The sequence below is a fragment of the Vidua chalybeata genome, chromosome 12 (assembly GCF_026979565.1).
Source record: "Vidua chalybeata isolate OUT-0048 chromosome 12, bVidCha1 merged haplotype, whole genome shotgun sequence".
Lineage (NCBI taxonomy): Eukaryota > Metazoa > Chordata > Aves > Passeriformes > Viduidae > Vidua > Vidua chalybeata.
In genome coordinates, this window is record NC_071541.1 from 3,764,760 (window position 1) to 3,781,553 (window position 16,794).

Below are 16,794 nucleotides of genomic sequence, written 5' to 3' on the forward strand. Positions count from 1 at the left end.
AAATCCTGAAGGTTTGGGCTATGAATAATTGCAGTGATACGCCTTTCCTGAATCTATTTATTACACAGCAGGTTTGGACAATGCTCTCAGGCACAGGGTGGGACTCTTGGGGTGTCCAGTGCAGGGCAGGAGCTGGATTCGGATGATCTGTACGGGTCCCTTCCAACTCAGCATATTCCAGGATTCTGACAGCTGAAACAGCTCGTGGAGCCTTAATAGCCTGCTCTTAATGACCCTAATGAAAAGTCCTAAATCACACTTTGATTATAACCTGCAAAGCTGTTGGGTGTCAGTGCAAAGCCAGCAGGGGCAGGGAAGGGCGTGTGTGCGCCCGCACAAGCGCGTGTGTGTGTTCATCAATTTGCTTTTCAAAGTGGCTGAAAACAGCAGCCTGAGGAGTTCCCCCTGCGAGGTGCTTTCCCTGGATGCTGCTCCTTGCGCTAATGGTATCCTCTCACCAGAGAAAACATGCCACTCCAGAGCTGAAGTGGTTGGCAGGAGCTGTAATTAAGGTGTGAAGAGACTTTCCACACAAGAACCTGCCTTCCCGTGTTGGGCTCCTCGCTTGAGAGCAGACTCTTTGGCAATTGGCTTTTACACGTGGGCTTGGGAGCCTGCTTGTACTCCTGCTATTCTGTTTGGATTGCTAATCCTCCAATTTGCACCTTAACTCCCTTAAAATAAAACAAGGGCAGAAATGTTATCGCACTGATTTGTAGTAATAAGCGTAAAAGAACAAAATATTTATAATATAAATATTTATAATACAAGTGTTTCTGGACCCAACTTTATCAAAACCTCGTTCTCAAACTGCTATTAATTTATTTTTTAAATACCGCTGGTTGCTAGAACAGTATTTCTGAGGCTTAGAAATGTGGTTTAGATATTTTTTTCTTAAAGAATTGATGACTTTATTAATTAAGTAGAGATTTATACAGGGAAAAGAGGAACTAAAGAAAATAGTGATGTATTAACTTGGTAGGAGAAGTGATTCAATGTGAGGAAAGTCACAGACCAGTCCATTAAGAGAATCTGATGGATTTTGGTGAGTCATGAGAAGATATTTTCATTGATAATGTGAAGCATACCCTGGTGCACGTGTCTGTGGGAATGCAGGAAGCTCTGTGCTGGGAATGCCCAGCCCTGAGCATGTGGCTGCTCAGGGATCCACATCCTCCTTGCCCGTGGGCTCTGACCCAACCAAGCCCTGCAGAAAGGGCTGGAGCTGCAGTATCAGCTTTTCCTGGCTGCTGATGTTTAAAACAGCCCCGAGTTCCTTGAAATTGGCTGGGTATTTCCACTGGATCCCACCCCAGGCACGGTGAGGGCTGAGGATGGGTAATTTTGACTCATTACTCCATTTTCTTGAGTGACCATGGGCACCTCCCTTCCACTCCTGGCACCCCACATCCCTTAAGATTCCAGCAGTAAAGCTCCCTTGCCAGGCAGTGGTGCTCCCCAGCCACAGGCAGGAAAGAGGTGAAATCTGCGTTCACATTCCATTTTTCTCTTCCATTTTCATGTTGCTGGCAGGTTGCAGGTTAATCAGTGGTGCAGAGAAACTGGGTGATCTGGTGGAGCTGGGCCTGAACGCTGGAGCCAAGCAGTGACAGCTCAAAGCTGTGGGGGCCCTGCTGGGATATCAACAGGAGATGGATGTTTTATAGATTGGGGGTGAGGGGCCGGATGAGTGGCAGCGGTGGGGAAAGTGCAAACACCCGGAGACATCCAATGCTGGGAATGTGGTTTGAGTGCTGAACTGCCCCTCGCATTACACACACAATTACAAGCTGTGTGGTGAGCAGATGGGAGCTCCAGGGAGGCTTTAAGCTGGCGGAACACGCGTGAGGGAAGGCAGGAGAAGATATCCAAACCTCCCCTGGAGAGCGTGAGCCGCGCACGCCGCGGTCCCGGCTGGATCCGCTCCACGGGCGTGCTGCTCTAACTCCACTCTGGGGAGCTGGATGCTGCTGCTGGGTAGGATCCATCCTATAGATGCCACAAGAAGTGCCTGTGGAGGCTGGCTCTGTGCTCAGCCACAGGAGATGCCATGAGCCCACAGGCTGTGCTGGCCTTTCCTCAGCATTCCCTGAGCTCCAGGACTTCCAGGCTTTGATGAGACCTCTGGGTGCTGTCAGGTGCTGGAGGAAAGCCCCCTGTGAGGACAAGGACATGGTGACTGGAGAGTCCTTTGCTTTTCAAGCTCAGCTGTGGCTGCTGCTGTTCTGTCCCGAGCTTGACTTTGTGTCCTTCCAGCAGCCTGGCACGGCGGAGTCCATGGAGAAAGAGGCTGGGAGCTCGGCCAGAGGTGAGACCACAGCTTTCCTGGCCCCTTCCCTCCCTGGTAAGTTTGCATCTTGCTTTGGGGAATACAGACAGGAAAAAATGGACACAACTGGCTTAAAAATAAACTGCTGAACTGCAATTTCCATCAGCTTCAAGAGGCTCCGAGGTGCCCAGCAGTGGCCTCTGCCCGCTGCGGGTGGGGTGGGAAATCAGAACCTGGAGATTTCACAGGCGACAGAAGAGCTCCATGCAAAACACACTGCACAACTCGAGGAAAAACGCCTGCAAGTCGCCAGCCTGAATTTTCACCCCACCCTAGACCAAAACCGACCCCTGGCAATTCTTTGCTGGCTGAGATTAATCCGTGGGCGTCTTTAATCTCAAATGCTAAATCGGAGCGGAGTTTCAGTCTGTGCAAGCCCGCCCGCCTGCGCCGGGAGTTCTGATTCTCTTTTTCCGTTACTTTTCCCCTATTGCTACAACAATTAATTAAGAATGGTTCTGCTGAACCCTGTTGATTCATTTGGCACTTGGAAGCTTAATGAGGTGTGAACCTGCAGACTGCGGCATCGGCGTAGCTGACACGGTAATTTATATCAATTGCTGTGATTAGTCCGGCTCCTCAATCACCGCGTTGTTTCTCGAGCAATCTGTCACAGCCTGGGCGGGGGGACCTCAGTGCTGGGTTTCTCTTACACTGCCAGCAATGTTCTTGAGGTGCTGCTAACAAGGAAACTACAACTCATGGGATGCTTTGAGAATAGCAACACACAGATTGCTTTGGTGGTAACGTGTACTTTTCTCTCCCGAGGTGACTGAGATGCAGCCCTGGTTTGCAGTTAGAGCAGCTGCGGGGTTGGGGTGCAGGTACCTGCCCAAGCAGCGTTTTGGGAGGGTGTTCATTCGAGGTCAAAAGGTCTCGTTGCTTCAGCCTGTCGGGAGCTGGCTGTGAAAATCACTCTGTGGGTTCTCGTGTTCGCTGTGCCGTGACGAGATTATTCATCAGTAACTTGAACTTCTGCAAATTCAGCCCAGGGCCGTTGGAGCCACCCCGGATCTCCCTGCCCATAACAGGGGGTCGAGTAGAGCACAGCAAGGGCTGTGTGTCCTCTCTGCAATCACACCCCCCCAATTATGTCCTTGGTGATGGCACTGCATCCTGTTAACTTCCACAGCCTAACAAAAATCATGGAATCACAGGCTGGGAATTGGAAGGGATCCTAAAGACCATCCTGTTCTATCTCTGCTGCCATGGCAGGGACACCTTCCACTGTCCCAGGTTGCTCCAAGCCCCGTCCAGCCTGACCTGGAACACTTCCAGGGATCCAGGGGCAGCCACAACTCCTCTGGGCACCCACAGCCTCAGAACCTCACAGGGAAGAATTTCTTCTTAGTGTAAAATCTAAACCTGCCCTCCTTCAGGTTATCACTACAATCCTTGTGAAAAGTCCCTCTCCAGCCTTTTGAGCCCCTACAATCACACAAATGCAACTGTTTTGAGTTTTGGGAACAGCTCGGTGTTGAGGCATAGCAAGAAAGAGAAGGACAAGCTCCCTTTTGGCAGCCCGGGTTCAACAGAGCCACCACAACTTAAATCATCATCTCTGCTCTTCAGAAATACCTGCTTTGTGGGTTGAAGGCCCATTGCCTGCTGCTGCATCATCTCCAGGTGCCCCTGTGCACAAACTGTACTTCCTGTACACAAACTGTACACAGTTTATTGTGTGAAGAGCCAAAAAGCCAATCTCTTCCATCAGCGGGTACTTGCTGACCTGCTGCTGTATCTTCTCCGCTGAAACATACGGATCATAACTTTTCTGACCTAGTTTTACATCCATTATGCAGGGCTTATTAAACTTACAGGTCTCGTCTTCCAGTTTTAGATATGTATCTGTCAAAAAAAAAAAATAAAACTTTTGTTAACAGTGGTTCAAAGCAAAATAATTACATAGCTTCTGCTGAGCACCTGTGGAGGAACGGGGATTGTTTAAGGCTTAATATCACATGAATCCTTCAAGAGAGGATTGTGGGCCACCAGGGAGCCCACTGCCACATCCTGGCTGGGGACAAGGGCCGGGATGGGCAGCGAGTCCCTTGGAGGGAGAGGAGCGTGGAGCACAGCGGGGCCGTGCGGCGCCGGGCAGGGGCCGTAAATCAGCCCCGCTGATGGGGAGTGCTTTAAATCAGCCTAATTGAGCTGGTGTGGTTGCAGTGGAGCTGGTGCTGCTTTTGTTTATTTTACGCCTGGTTAATGGGAAAATAAACAAACCGCCCCCCTGAAATGAAACCAGAAATGGGAGAAACGGAGCTACACCAAAATAAACCCACTCTGAATTATTCCCTTCAGCTGGGTCTCTAAACAGGAGAAATGGATACATGAATAAATCTAAAAAGCTGAACAATAAAGGTAAAGATCTTTTTAATGTTCACAGAACCAGCAGGAAATCGTTAAGTTGATGTTTCTGGAAAAGAAAATTCAGCATATGCAATGTTAATGCTTTTAAACTGATCAGTGAGGCACGGGCACATCATTTCTGTACCACTGCAGATGTGTAAACTAATTTTAACACCCTTTCTATTTTCAGCACAGAGTCCTTAGAGTAAGTGAGCGTTTGACCTGTAACTGCTGAGAGTAGTGTTCACTTTGGGGCCTATGTGTAGAGAAATATAATTTATTTTAATGATATTTAAGCTAATGAGCTTGGCTAATAGATATTTTTTAAGCCCTTTATAGGGGTTCAGTCATGGGACAACACGCCACTGGGCACAAATGCTCATTTACTGTGTAAAATGTCAGAGAATGGCCCAGCTATTAGTAAAGTGCATTCTGTTTGATTTTTAAGAATATATTTCCATAAATTACTGGCCCTAGAAATGAAATAAATCAGCCAGCTATTCAGTGAGATCTTAAATGTTAATTGAGAGTCCTGGGAGTGGCTGGAGCCAAAGGAGAGAAGGATGTGGGGGATCTCCCTGGGTGCTGTCTCAGAGGCTGCCTCACCCCATGGCTTGACCAACCTCCCGTGGATGTGTTCACCCCAGGTGTGGATTCACCTCTGCTGCTGGAGATCCTGGCAAGAGATCTTCAGTGGCTGGGCCAGTGTCCTGCCGTCCTGGGTGCCACCACTGAGCAGGTTGGGGCCAGCTGGGCAGGCTGGGGCTGCTCTCCTGAGCAACTTGGACAGCCTGGAAGTGAAAAGTGAGCCCTGAGGGAGGAGGAGGTTTAAGAAACTGCCTGGGGGCCAGAAGGGTGATGCTCAAACGAGTCACCTGGTCTGGGTGCAGGCACTTGAGTTACACCATGTGTAGGCTGCTGTAGGCTCCGCTTCTTCCCGATAGACCTGGTTGAATTTGGGGTATCAGGAGGGTTCCTTGCATGTTCCTTTTTTATTTATTTTGCTCAATGCCAGCTAACCAGTGTTTCCCATTGAGGGAAGATGTTTCTTCCACTGGCACCAGCTTGAGCCAGTCACATTTTCAGCAACCCTAGAACTCGGCAGGGAAAAACCTATCTATGACATCATTGCATCAGGGAACACCACAAGGGAACAGACCCTGCAAGGTCTATTTTCCTGCCCTCAGGCAGGTTGATCTGTGTCCAAATAATTCCCTGAAGCTGTTTGTTTATTTAACCCCTTCCTGAACTTTGCCAGCACTGGAGGTCCCACAGTGTGTCCCTGCCAGCGCTGTCAGAGTTTTGGTTACAGCCTGTGGCGTGGATGTGTTGTTACACAAGTGCTTCATAGCAAGGACAGCGGGTTTCTCTTCTCTCCTTATTAGCAGCAGTGATGTGAAGCTCTTTCATCCCCTAGAACAGCAGTAGCAGAGGGAGGGGGCAAGGGCAGCAATTAAATCTGTGTCAGTGCTCTCTGTGGGCAAACCCTGAGGCTGCTCAGGACTCTGGATCTGAACCCTCCCATCTCCTTTCCTCTTCCTTCTGTCAGGTGAAATGGTCTGGGCTTGTGCTGTGCATCCTCCTCCCAGTCTTGCTGCAAAGGCTCCTCTCCTCTGGACGTGCTCATCCACAGGTAAAGCTGTGGCACCTCCACATGCCAGCAGCCCAGGCCTGCGCTGAGCAGATGAAAGATTATAGTGATCAATTTGGTGAGAAGGGAGATTTTTCTCCATCTGTCCACCCTCAAGGCTCTATTTCCTCATAAACCATTCCCCGAGACATCAGGAAAATTGAAGCTGTTCAGAAATGGAAAAGATAGTTAACCCAAAATGAATGAATATCCGACACGCTGGCTGGCTCTCTGGAGCAGGAGGGGAGCAGCCAGCCGAGCTCGCCTGCCCCATGCTGGCTTTTGCAAAGAGCAAAGTGCCTCAGTTCCTGATATTTTCACCCAGCATCGCTCCACTCCGAGCTGCTCCGCTCAGCCAAGCACATCCAAACCCTCCTCCCCTCTGCTCAAGGATGCCTCTGCCCCGAACCAGGCAGGAGGAGGGCTGGATGAACCCCCCAAACAGCTGCTGTTGTACCCCGGCCGTGGGGGAGCTGCTCATCCGCAGAGCCCGGGGCTGACAGCTGGTCCTGGCCGGCCACAGCGATTTCCTCCTCGGAGTACGGGCTGCGTGCCCCGGGGCTCTCCGCTCGTTCTGCAGTCCCGTGTGTAACGTGCTTTGATCGTCTGTATTTTAAGGGAACAGCAGAAGATGCAGGCACCTTAAAGGATCTGGGTTTGTGCAGCTTTCCTGTCCCGTGATTCCAATCCTCCCGGATTCATCAGCACTCAGTGCAAAAATTTTTGGAAGTGGCAAGGTCAGCTCTGGAGGATTGGGGCAGGTTTCCAGGCGGGACTTCAGGACATAGCAGGGCACCTGCCTCAGTTTCCCCCTTCAGGCTGGATGAACCGAAGGGATAAAATCCTTGCCCTTGTCTAGGTGTGCCTCCCTCCCCACCCTGGTTCTTGCAAGGAATTTAACTCTCTTCCTGCTCCATCACTTTTTTTTCTTTTTTTTTTTTTCCTTTCCTTTCTGCTACAATAGAGAACATTTGTTACATCCCCACAAAGGCTTCTTGCCAGCCAAGATCTTCAGGCCATCCCCCAGACAGACCAGAAGAAAAGGGCTGAGCCACTGGGTTTGGAAACATCCTGCACAGAAGATGCTGTGGATGGATTTGCAGGCGAGCTGCTGGAGGAGGAATCCGAGGGCTTTCCGCAGGTGCACGGGGTGGTTTTCCTGAGGGCCAGGCACGGCCAGGGATCAGGAGTGGGAAGGTGCTCCTTGGAGAAGTTGAGGTCTGCAGGGCAGACCTCAGCCTTGCTCTTGACCCTGTTCAGCCTACGGATGCTCCAAAGCCGTGAGGAAACGATGGCACTACATGATTTTATTTCTGCCTAAAGCCAAGTTTCTGCCAGGAAAATTTCTCCCACGTATCCTGAACTGAGCCTGCGTGGGCAGCCCCCAGCAGCTGGTGCTGTCTCCCACCAAAGCCTAGTGGCAGCGAGTGCAGCAGGGAGGCCAGAGCTGCATCCCAAAATAATTGGGGTCCTCACGAGATGGAGAGCAGCGAGCTCAGCCTGGAGGAGTGAAAACCACTTACCCCACAAAGATACCCCTGGAGCCGTGGGTGATGCTGGGGGATGATGGTCCAAGGGAGAACCTTGTGGCAGCACCTCAGCCCACTGATGCTGCAGGAAAGAGCTCAGCTCTTCCCACAGCCACCATCCTCCTGCCACCCCTGTCCCCATCTTCCTGCCATCCCTGTGTCCCTGCCATCCCTGTGTCCCTGCCAGCCCCGACCTGCAGCTCCCTCTGGGCTTTCAGATGTTTCTACAATGCCAGCCAGGGCTGGGAGCAGCATGCTACTGTAGGCATGAGTGCAGAATCAGTCCCTTTCCTACCAGCTGTCAAAAAGTATCATTTAATCTCAAATAGTTCTCAGTAGCTTTTTTTTTTGTTGTTGTTGTTTCCTCTAGTTTGTTTTAAGAAGGTTGTTGAGTGTGAGAAAGCAGGAAGCAGTGTCAATAACACAGTGGGTTTTTTTTCTTTTCACAGACACCCTTTGAACTCCCTTTACTCTGCCTCCCCTCCAGTTACATTTACACACCCTATAAATAACCTTCCAGGGCTTTGAAATGCTTTTATTAAAGCTAAGAGTGGAGATTTTTTTTTCCAAATCCAGTGTTATTTGCTGCATTATCTGTAGACAACCTTCAGCATAATTACTATAAATGGCTTTAGGTTTTAACCCATCCCTGGGTGTGCTGAATGAGAAGGAAAACCGGGCAGAAAAGTGGCAGAAGCTTGGGCAGGAGATGATGGATGTGCTGGGACCCCATGGCCCCAGCTCTCTGGGGTCTGTGGGGTGAGGGGAGCTGAGCCCAAGCCTGACCCAATTCCCTGCCCACAGTCATCCCTGGGGACAGCTGCCCTGGACACTTGCAAGGTCCTACACGAGCACTGGGTGTCTGAGTCCTGCAGTCCCTGCAGTGACAGCTCTGCTGGCCCCCACTGGGACCAGTGTTTGGGGGTGAAGGCTGTGGCTCCATGAGCAGGGTCTCCCCAAGTCCAGCCTGCCCTGCCCAAAACCCTGCACATGTACAGGTGTCACCTCTGCACCCAGGGAGGGAACCTGGGCCACCACCCTCATGTTTGGGGTCAGTTCAGCACAATCTGCCTCTCTGGGATGAATATTTCTGTTGCTTTGTTGTTGCTTTAGCCTTTACCTTGGTAACTCCCAATTTTCACCCATTTAAGCCAGAAAACGCTGGTTTTTCATAGTAATTCTCTGCTGCCCTGCAGAGCTCTGTTCCTTGGCTTCCTATGCCAGAAGCATTGCAGATCTGGCAATAAGGTTTTGGGATTTTTTTGCTCTGGGAACCACCTGTACAGCTTTTACTGACCCATATTTTCCTCTTCTCCCTTTCCTTTTTTTTTTTTTCCCCTATTAGTCATCACTAAGGCTGTGGCTTAAGAGAGTGCTCGGATTAAGTTTTTTTCTCTCTTCTGGAGCCAGCTCCCTGGAAAACCACCACGTCCCCTTGTGCAGCCCTCAGTGACAGCAGATGGAGCTTTCTGGAAACCTAACGAGGTGGAAGACCACTCCCCCCAGCCTTGCAGCCCCCAGGAGTGTTTATCTCTGCCTCTTACCTCACTAAATGATAAAAATCTCCTTCACCATCATCAATCTTCAATTTTCTGTGCCACCAGGCTGATGCAGGGAACTCCTGCAGCTCACCTGGGCTGGGGGTGGCTCTGCTCTGATGAATGTCCCTTGCAGCCACCTGCCACAGGAGCTGGATCTAGATGGCCTTTAAGGTACCCACTAACCCAAACCATTCTCTAATTCTATGATTCTGTGTATTTGAAAGTCAGGAAATTACAAAACCAACCCATGATATTTTGAATTAATTGAAGTATTTCTGTTTGTGAACACTTTTTTCTTGTTTTGTTAATAACTACAAAGCTACAGTTTAAAAAAATAGCTCCTTCATGATATTAACTAGGAAGTTGAGTCTTTATCATACTATTAAATAGAATAAAAATTTTGTGACTGGATTAAACAGTCTTTAATGCATTTATTCCTTTACAATGGATTTCACTGTTTGGAGGTGGACATTTTGGTAAGGGGAATGAGAACCAGAAAAAAAAGAAAGGACTTTTAGGAAAATATTATAACTGCCTAAAAATAAACCCACTAGTCCTGAAATATTTACAAATACATTGTTGGTATTATTGGGATGATGCATTTTGGAGGAACTGAAGGAAGGAGGAATTTTCCTGACCAGTGCTGGGAGCCTGGCAGGTAATTTTCTATTCCAGATGTAGCTTTTGCAGGCGAGTGCGAGCGATGAAGGGCATTAGCTAAATAAGAGATGATTTAGTGGTGATGGCACTGTTGGTCCAGGGATCCCACAGCTGCTAAATTTCAATATAAACTCCATAACTCTGGAGGCAGAAAGAACTGAACATGCACAAGAGACTGTTTCTGAATATATTTTCCCCCCTCTCTCCAATAAAAGGCACAAATAATAGCGTATTTTTCAAAGTGCAAAGCACTTTACATTGCAAATAGTTACATTAAATTTACATTTCATGGGTGAGTGGCCATAGCTGCTGCTTGCCACATCCTTGCTGGTGACACTCCAGCAGTTGTACATGATCTAGTGCCCACTGGGCTGTGTGTGCCTGGATTGTCCGGGAGCAGAGGGGGCTGAGGGCAGAGCCCTCTGGAGCTCCACGAGCACCTCCCACAACCTTGTCTTCAAAGCTGAAGGGAGAGGAGTCCGGGAGCTCAGGGGAGCAGGTGCTGGGAGAAGGCCCTGTGCAGCAAGGCATTGAATTCTGGGCAAAGCCAAGGGGAAATCCACTTTTCCAGTCCTGGGGGGACATGATTCCTGTGCCCTTGAGGCCGGGGGGAGTGAGACAAGTCCTTTTTTCAGGATAACAGCCAAGCCGTGCGCTCCCGCTCGGCAGCGGCCGGCCCGCGGATGCGCGGTGCTTCCCTGGAAAGGTCAGCACGCTCGCCGTCCCTGTTTTCTCCAGAGGTGATCGATGAGATGCAAACACTGTGCTGACAGTTGTTGTGGCCATGGAAAACTCATTTTCTGCTGCTCCTCACTGGGAGGTGCAGGATGGCTGCCGTTCCCTCAGTCATGGCTGTGCCCTTCCTGCCACGCGCCACCTTTCTGGTTTGTGTTGGCAGAGACAACTTTCATGGAATCACAGAGTCATTTAGGTTGGAAAAGATCTCTAAGACCATCAAGTCCAACTGCTAACCCAGCACTGCCAGTGCCAGTCTCCAAGTGCCACATCCACATGTCTTAAATCCCTCCAGGGATGATGACTCCAGCAACGCCCTGAGCAGCCCGTTCCAGGTCTTGACAACCCTTCAAGTGAAGAACATTTTCCTAATAGCCAGTCTCAGATAATTTCCTGTATAATATCCAATCTGTGATTGATTTTCATGCCCTCCTTTGAGGAGCTCCCTGTCGGAGCCACCCTGGCAGTTACAGGTTCCCTGATTATCCTGCCTAATCAGAAAAGGTTGCACTCCCCTCCCTGTCCCTGCAGACAATTGCTGCTGTGCCTGAGGCCACTGACCAAAACCTGGGTGCTCCCTGGGGCTGGGTGGGTTGTAGGGATGGGTGTGCAACCCCCTGGCTGTGGTCATGTCCCTCTGCAAAGTCCCTCTGCCACCAGCACGTGGTGTCAGACAGGAGCCCAGCGCTCCTTCACTGCCATAAGGATTATTTTTCTCCTTTCTTTGTTTATCTACAACATCCTTGATGACTTTTCTGGTCAGTCCATTCTGTGACCTTCTCACTCAGTGCATTGTTTCATTTCTAGTCTCAAGGTTTACTGTTTGTCATTTATCTGTGTTGGCTTTGGCACCTGTGAGCCCCGGGTCTGCCCCTGAGTCACTCCTCACCTGCAGGGACGATTCCTCATTAGTTTCTGTGCTGGCATTTACCATCCTGGCAGCCTCTAGAGCCTGCCCGGAGTGTGAGGCCAGGCTGAGTCACAGCTGGGTTTGCAGCCATGGAAAATTAGTGGAAACCTGAGAAGGCACAGTGGGGTCTGATCCCATCTCCAGAGAGCACAGCAGGCCAGGGGTGCCGTCACAGGGAGCCCTGGTGGGAACCTGTCCATTCCAGGCATGGAACAAGCATCTGTTTCCTGTGGGATTTATCCTACTGTGGGTTTTGCCCACCAGTGCCCACACTCACAGATTAAAAACCCACACGGGTTTGCCAGCCTGTGCTGCAGCCACGACTTTGCTGATGTGAAACTGTAGCTGCCTGCTGGGATTTGCTCTTCTGGATTTGTTTGCAGACTCCTGGGAGAGATCCCCCGTTATATGAATCTTTTTCCTCCTGTTCCCTGGGAGCAGCAGCACAGCAGCAGTGTGTCACTGAGCCTCACACTGTGTCACAGCCTGTGCCACATCGCGGGGCCCAGCTCCTGCTCGCAGCATCATCATTTCCAGAACGGTCCCTCTAGGAAAAAATCTCAAGCAGTTCCTTAATAAACTAGTGCAGCATATAAAGTATTTAACTGTTGTGTAATTTCCTGGCAAGCCAGCGGGTCCCCTAATAAATGCAGGAGCGTCGTGCTGGCTCCTGGCCAGCGCTCAGGCGTCCCTGGCCACTTGCCCTGTGCCAGCTCGTAAAATCCTCCCATGCTGGCTCCCCTTCCCGTCCCACTCCCCACGCCAGATCCCTGTGGTGGCACAGCCAGGTAAGGGGGTTTCTTGAGCCCCCCAAGTTGTACTCAAGGCCAATTACCCTGTCCTCTGCAGGGAGGAGGCTGGACAGTGTCACCCGGCCACCATGGCCCCAGCACCTGTGTGACAGAACCAGTTTTTCTCCTCCCGTTTGCACACACGGAGCCCTTTCCCCGGGGTCAGATGGTTTCTGGCGCCTGCAGCAAAGCCACAGGAAATATCACCGACTTCAGGGGTTTCTCTGGGTTTTAGCAGTTTCTCACCTTTCCAGGCAGGAGGAAAAGCGTGGAGAAGTGATTCATCCCACCCCTGAAAACCAAGCCAAAACCCACCAGGGAACCGGCCAGGGCTCAGGCAGCGAGTCAAACCTCCCCGTGCTCTAACCCCAGGTCACGGCTGTGGGGCCTGACTCACATACCTCACCCTTTGGGGTCTGATCCCAGGGGCCTTATGCCTCACCACAGTGGCCCATCCCTTCTTTCTGTTTATTAATTCCCTGAATAACCCCCAGGCTCTGCCTTCCCCACAGCCTCGAGGCGCAGCTCGTGCTGCCGAGTGCCCGCGGGTCTGTTGGGGTGCTGGTGCATCTCCTGGGGTGTTGGTGAAGTGCTGGTGGGGTTTTTGGGGTGCTGGAGGGTCTCTTGTGGTGTTGGTGGTCTGCCAGGGTGCTGCAGCTGCCCGTCCATGTGCTGTCCCGATGTGCTGGCCAGCTGAGGGAGGCGTGCAGGCCGCGTTTGAACCGGGAGGGAGGTGGGAGCGGGATGCAGCTTCAAAGGCTCTGAACCGGTTGCCAAGAAGTTCAAAGTGGCAGATCTGGGGTTTGTTTCAACTCTTGACACCTTATTTTCTGAGCTGTTGGGATGCTGTGATGGAGTTTGGGAGGCTCTGGTGGCCTGGCTGAGTGTGTGGCTGGGAACCAGGTCCTGTGTTTGCTCAGACCCCTCCAGGCAGGGGATGATGCCTGACCCGGTGCTGCAGCCCCCAGCAAGCCTGGAGGAGAGAGGAGGAGGAGACCAGATGCCTTTATGTGTGAAGTGAATCCATCTGGCCACAGACAGACAGACAGACAGACATCCCACACTGGGCTGTGTGGGCCTGGGTGGGTGGCAGGGGCTCTCCAAGGAGAAGGATGGAGAGAGGAGGACATGGAGCTGGGCTGCCTGGAAACACCTGGGCTGTGATGTGAGAAGATTGCTATTCACCTGGCTGTGAGACTGGGCACACTGGGCACACTGGGCACACTGGGTTTCCTGTGACACCACCACACAGAGGACAATACCTGACCTGGGCTGCCTGCTTGGCAGGGGCTGCTGGAAGTCCTTCCTCTGCCTGGAATCAGTTGGGATTGTCCCCAGTGATCTCTAGGGTCCCTTCTAATGATTCTTTGATTCTAGATTTTGCGTTTTTATTCTTCAGCTCCTCCACATCACTACAGAAACATCCATTTAGGGGTGAGCAAAGGTTAATTTCCCACAGCCGTGCGTGGGCCTCCCCTGTTCAACCCCATGAAAACAAAGAGTGAAGGAGATCTGCTGGCACCAGGCCCTGTGCAAAGCTCACTGAGGCTGATGAGTTCTCCTGATAACTTTGAGGACTTTGGACGCTGCCCTTTGGCACTTGTGGCCGAGTGCCCTCAGAAGGGATTGACGGGTAAGAGAGGGAGCTGCTGGGAAGCCCCTTCCATTTTCTCATCCACAGAGGTTTTTTGTATTAACAGATATGTTTTGGGTAGGGCAGATAAAACACATGCAACATCGTTATCCGTGTTTCTGAAGGAGAATCACTTACAGTCTCTCTCACAGTGTTTGGAAGGATGTGGTGGCCTGAATCTGCTTGAGGGTGCAGTTATGCTGGGGATGGTTTGGATCTCTTTGGATCACTTGTGCCAAGCCAGAGAAGCAGCAAAATCATCATGCTCTAAACGCTCATTGGAAGGATTTTGTTCTTGTGAGACTTCTGTTAATTGTCTTAGTAGGAGATGGTATGTTTGAATTTGGCAATTCCTACACTAAATGCCCAAGAGGGCAAAATCTACTGGCAGGCCTTCCCCTAGAAATGCTCCCGAACACCCACCTTGAACCATTCCTCATCAGTCCAGGTGATCATGGTCACGTTTTACTCCTGTACATGTACGTTAGTGGGACTTACATGTACATTCTCCACACAGGGAAGACCCGAGCACCTGCTCAGTACCCTGCAGAGTCACAGCATCAGGGCACAGCTTGTGGCTGTGATACAAATTAGGATTTTATTCACTATTTTATACCAGAACTACCAGAACTTTGCTGCCTAATGTGGTGTTTTTCTCTCTTTCCAGGCCAATTTCAGTTTCTTTGCTTGCTTGTCCTGCATCTATTTGCTCCAGCCAGCTTCTGCCATGGAAGGTTTCGTTTGGAAGCACCATCCCACGAGGAAATCAATTGTGTTTTTGTTTGAAATTGCACAGTTCTCCATATTTCCTTATCTTTAGTTAAGTAGCCATCACCTCCTAATTATAGTTTCCTCTTTTTTTAACTGCTGTGCTCAATGTACAGCCTAATTACTCTTACCTTGTTTGTTTAATGAAGCTTATATAATGATTCCTGTGATCTTCATGAAACATTACGCTGGGATTTTACTTTTCACTTTATAAACTGTGATTTTATATTAATGTTTTTAACCTCAGGTTTCTAATCATAAAGTCATAAGGAGTTTAATTGATTTGAAACTAGCCATGCCCTGAAGTGTGTACATGTCAGATTGATTCAAATTGATCCAACGTGTTTAAATAAAACCCGTGCCAAAAGCCCGTTGCACCTTATGCTACCAGATATTTGCCCAAAGCCCTCCGGTTACTTAATTATGCTGCCATCTCAGTGTAATAAATTATTGATTAGGATGTGTTTTTATGTGTGTCTGTTGTAGTTTGGGGAGCCAGAGAAGTCCCCCAGTCCCACAAGGCAGCACAGGCACATCGTGTTGGAGGGAACTGGTGCAAATCCATGTGGTGCTGGTACTGGAGGCTCTGATTGCTGCTCACTGCAGCAATTTGCAAGTGTCTGGTCACATCCTTGTGTCTTCTCACAGTTTGGGTCAGTCTGGGGGCTCTGAGAAGCTACTCCTGCAGTTTAAAGAAAGGAAGGGGAGGCCAGAGGGAGAATACAAGTGTGGACCCACGCTGACACAGCAGCAACATCTGATTTCAAACCCAGTGGTCTGCCTGGAAATCCTGAGTGTCTGATCTGCTGGGTCTGCTTTGCACATGGACCTGCACAATTTGTTGAGATCTGACAGACCCAAATGTTGCCAGCTCGCAAACACTCAGCTCTCTCGTGACAGACACAGAGGCTGCAGCCCCCAAGGCAGCCCTGCAAACTGTGACCAGCTGCCTCCCACAAGATGCTAAATTTGGTATCTCTGGCTGAGGGATGCAGCAGCCATTCCTGCCTTTGAAAATACCCAATAAATACCAAAAATCACTGTTTCATGGTGAACAGCTTGAAGCCACAGAAATGCCTTTTGGAAAGTAAGATTTGATTCAAGAAACCCAAGATGTAATCAGCAAAATCAAATGCTGCATTATTACTTGAAGCTGCCCAAGCAGTGCTCAGGTCATGTCACCATCACCAGGGTGTCTTTCCAGGGCCCCTGTCCCTCCCCTGAAATTGTCTACATGGCTAGAAAAGCCTGATGAGCTGATTGACATGAGTACAAATCTATGAAGTAAAATGAAGACAGTTCAATCTAGAAAGATGGCAACAGATTTTTATCTTTAATTAGACCTCATTATTACTATTGGATTTTTAATTTATTCTGTAGTTGGATTAGATTTTAATAAAATAGCTACATGTGTCAGTACAGATGAGCAGAGACAAACCTGCTGAGTGGCCTAAAACATGGCAAAGTTGATTACAGTGACTGGTACAGTCAGAAGTAATGAAATCAGTTTTGGCTTTAACCATTTTGGATTATTTTATTAAAATTTATGCCAAGAAGCATTGGCTGAGCTATGATATATATTAATGCAAAGGTGCATAAATAAATAAAAAAAACCCAACAGGTGGATGTTGAAGCCCAGTAAATATTTCCTGGCACAGCCCTCTGTCACAGCCATGTCTCCTTCCCTGTCCCAGAGGTGAGAGGTTGTGCCTGGGTGGAGAGTTTGAGCTGGGTGAGGAGAATCCCACAGAAAAATTTCCTTGGAGTCCTGGCCTTTGCTGATGTGCCAGGGGCAGCAGAGCAGGGGCAGACAGCAGGGGTGTAGTAAAATACAAAAATGCTCTTATCAGTCAAGCACCTGATTTCCAAGTTTCGGGGTAGTTTTCCTGTGAGTTTCAAGTTTGTGCTCCGGAGTC

General features: G+C 49.8%; 2 long non-coding RNA genes across 4 annotated transcripts; one reads left to right on the top strand and one right to left on the bottom strand.

Annotated features, from left to right (window-relative positions):
• Positions 1-3,984: 3,984 nt before the first annotated feature.
• LOC128794294 (uncharacterized) lies at positions 3,985-5,771 on the bottom strand. The gene is made up of 3 exons (XR_008433049.1): positions 5,557-5,771; positions 5,341-5,472; positions 3,985-4,177 (listed from the first exon to the last, which is right to left on the bottom strand). It is a non-coding gene; the product is annotated as an uncharacterized LOC128794294 (long non-coding RNA).
• Positions 5,772-5,907: 136 nt separating this feature from the next.
• Positions 5,908-9,704, top strand: LOC128794178 (uncharacterized). 3 transcript variants are annotated; one of them, XR_008433018.1, is made up of 4 exons: positions 5,908-6,314; positions 6,930-7,170; positions 7,276-9,325; positions 9,445-9,704. It is a non-coding gene; the product is annotated as an uncharacterized LOC128794178 (long non-coding RNA). The 3 variants fall into 3 exon arrangements; XR_008433017.1 differs by having other exon boundaries at positions 7,276-7,452; positions 9,186-9,704; XR_008433016.1 differs by having other exon boundaries at positions 7,276-9,704.
• The last annotated feature ends 7,090 nt before the right edge of the window (positions 9,705-16,794 follow it).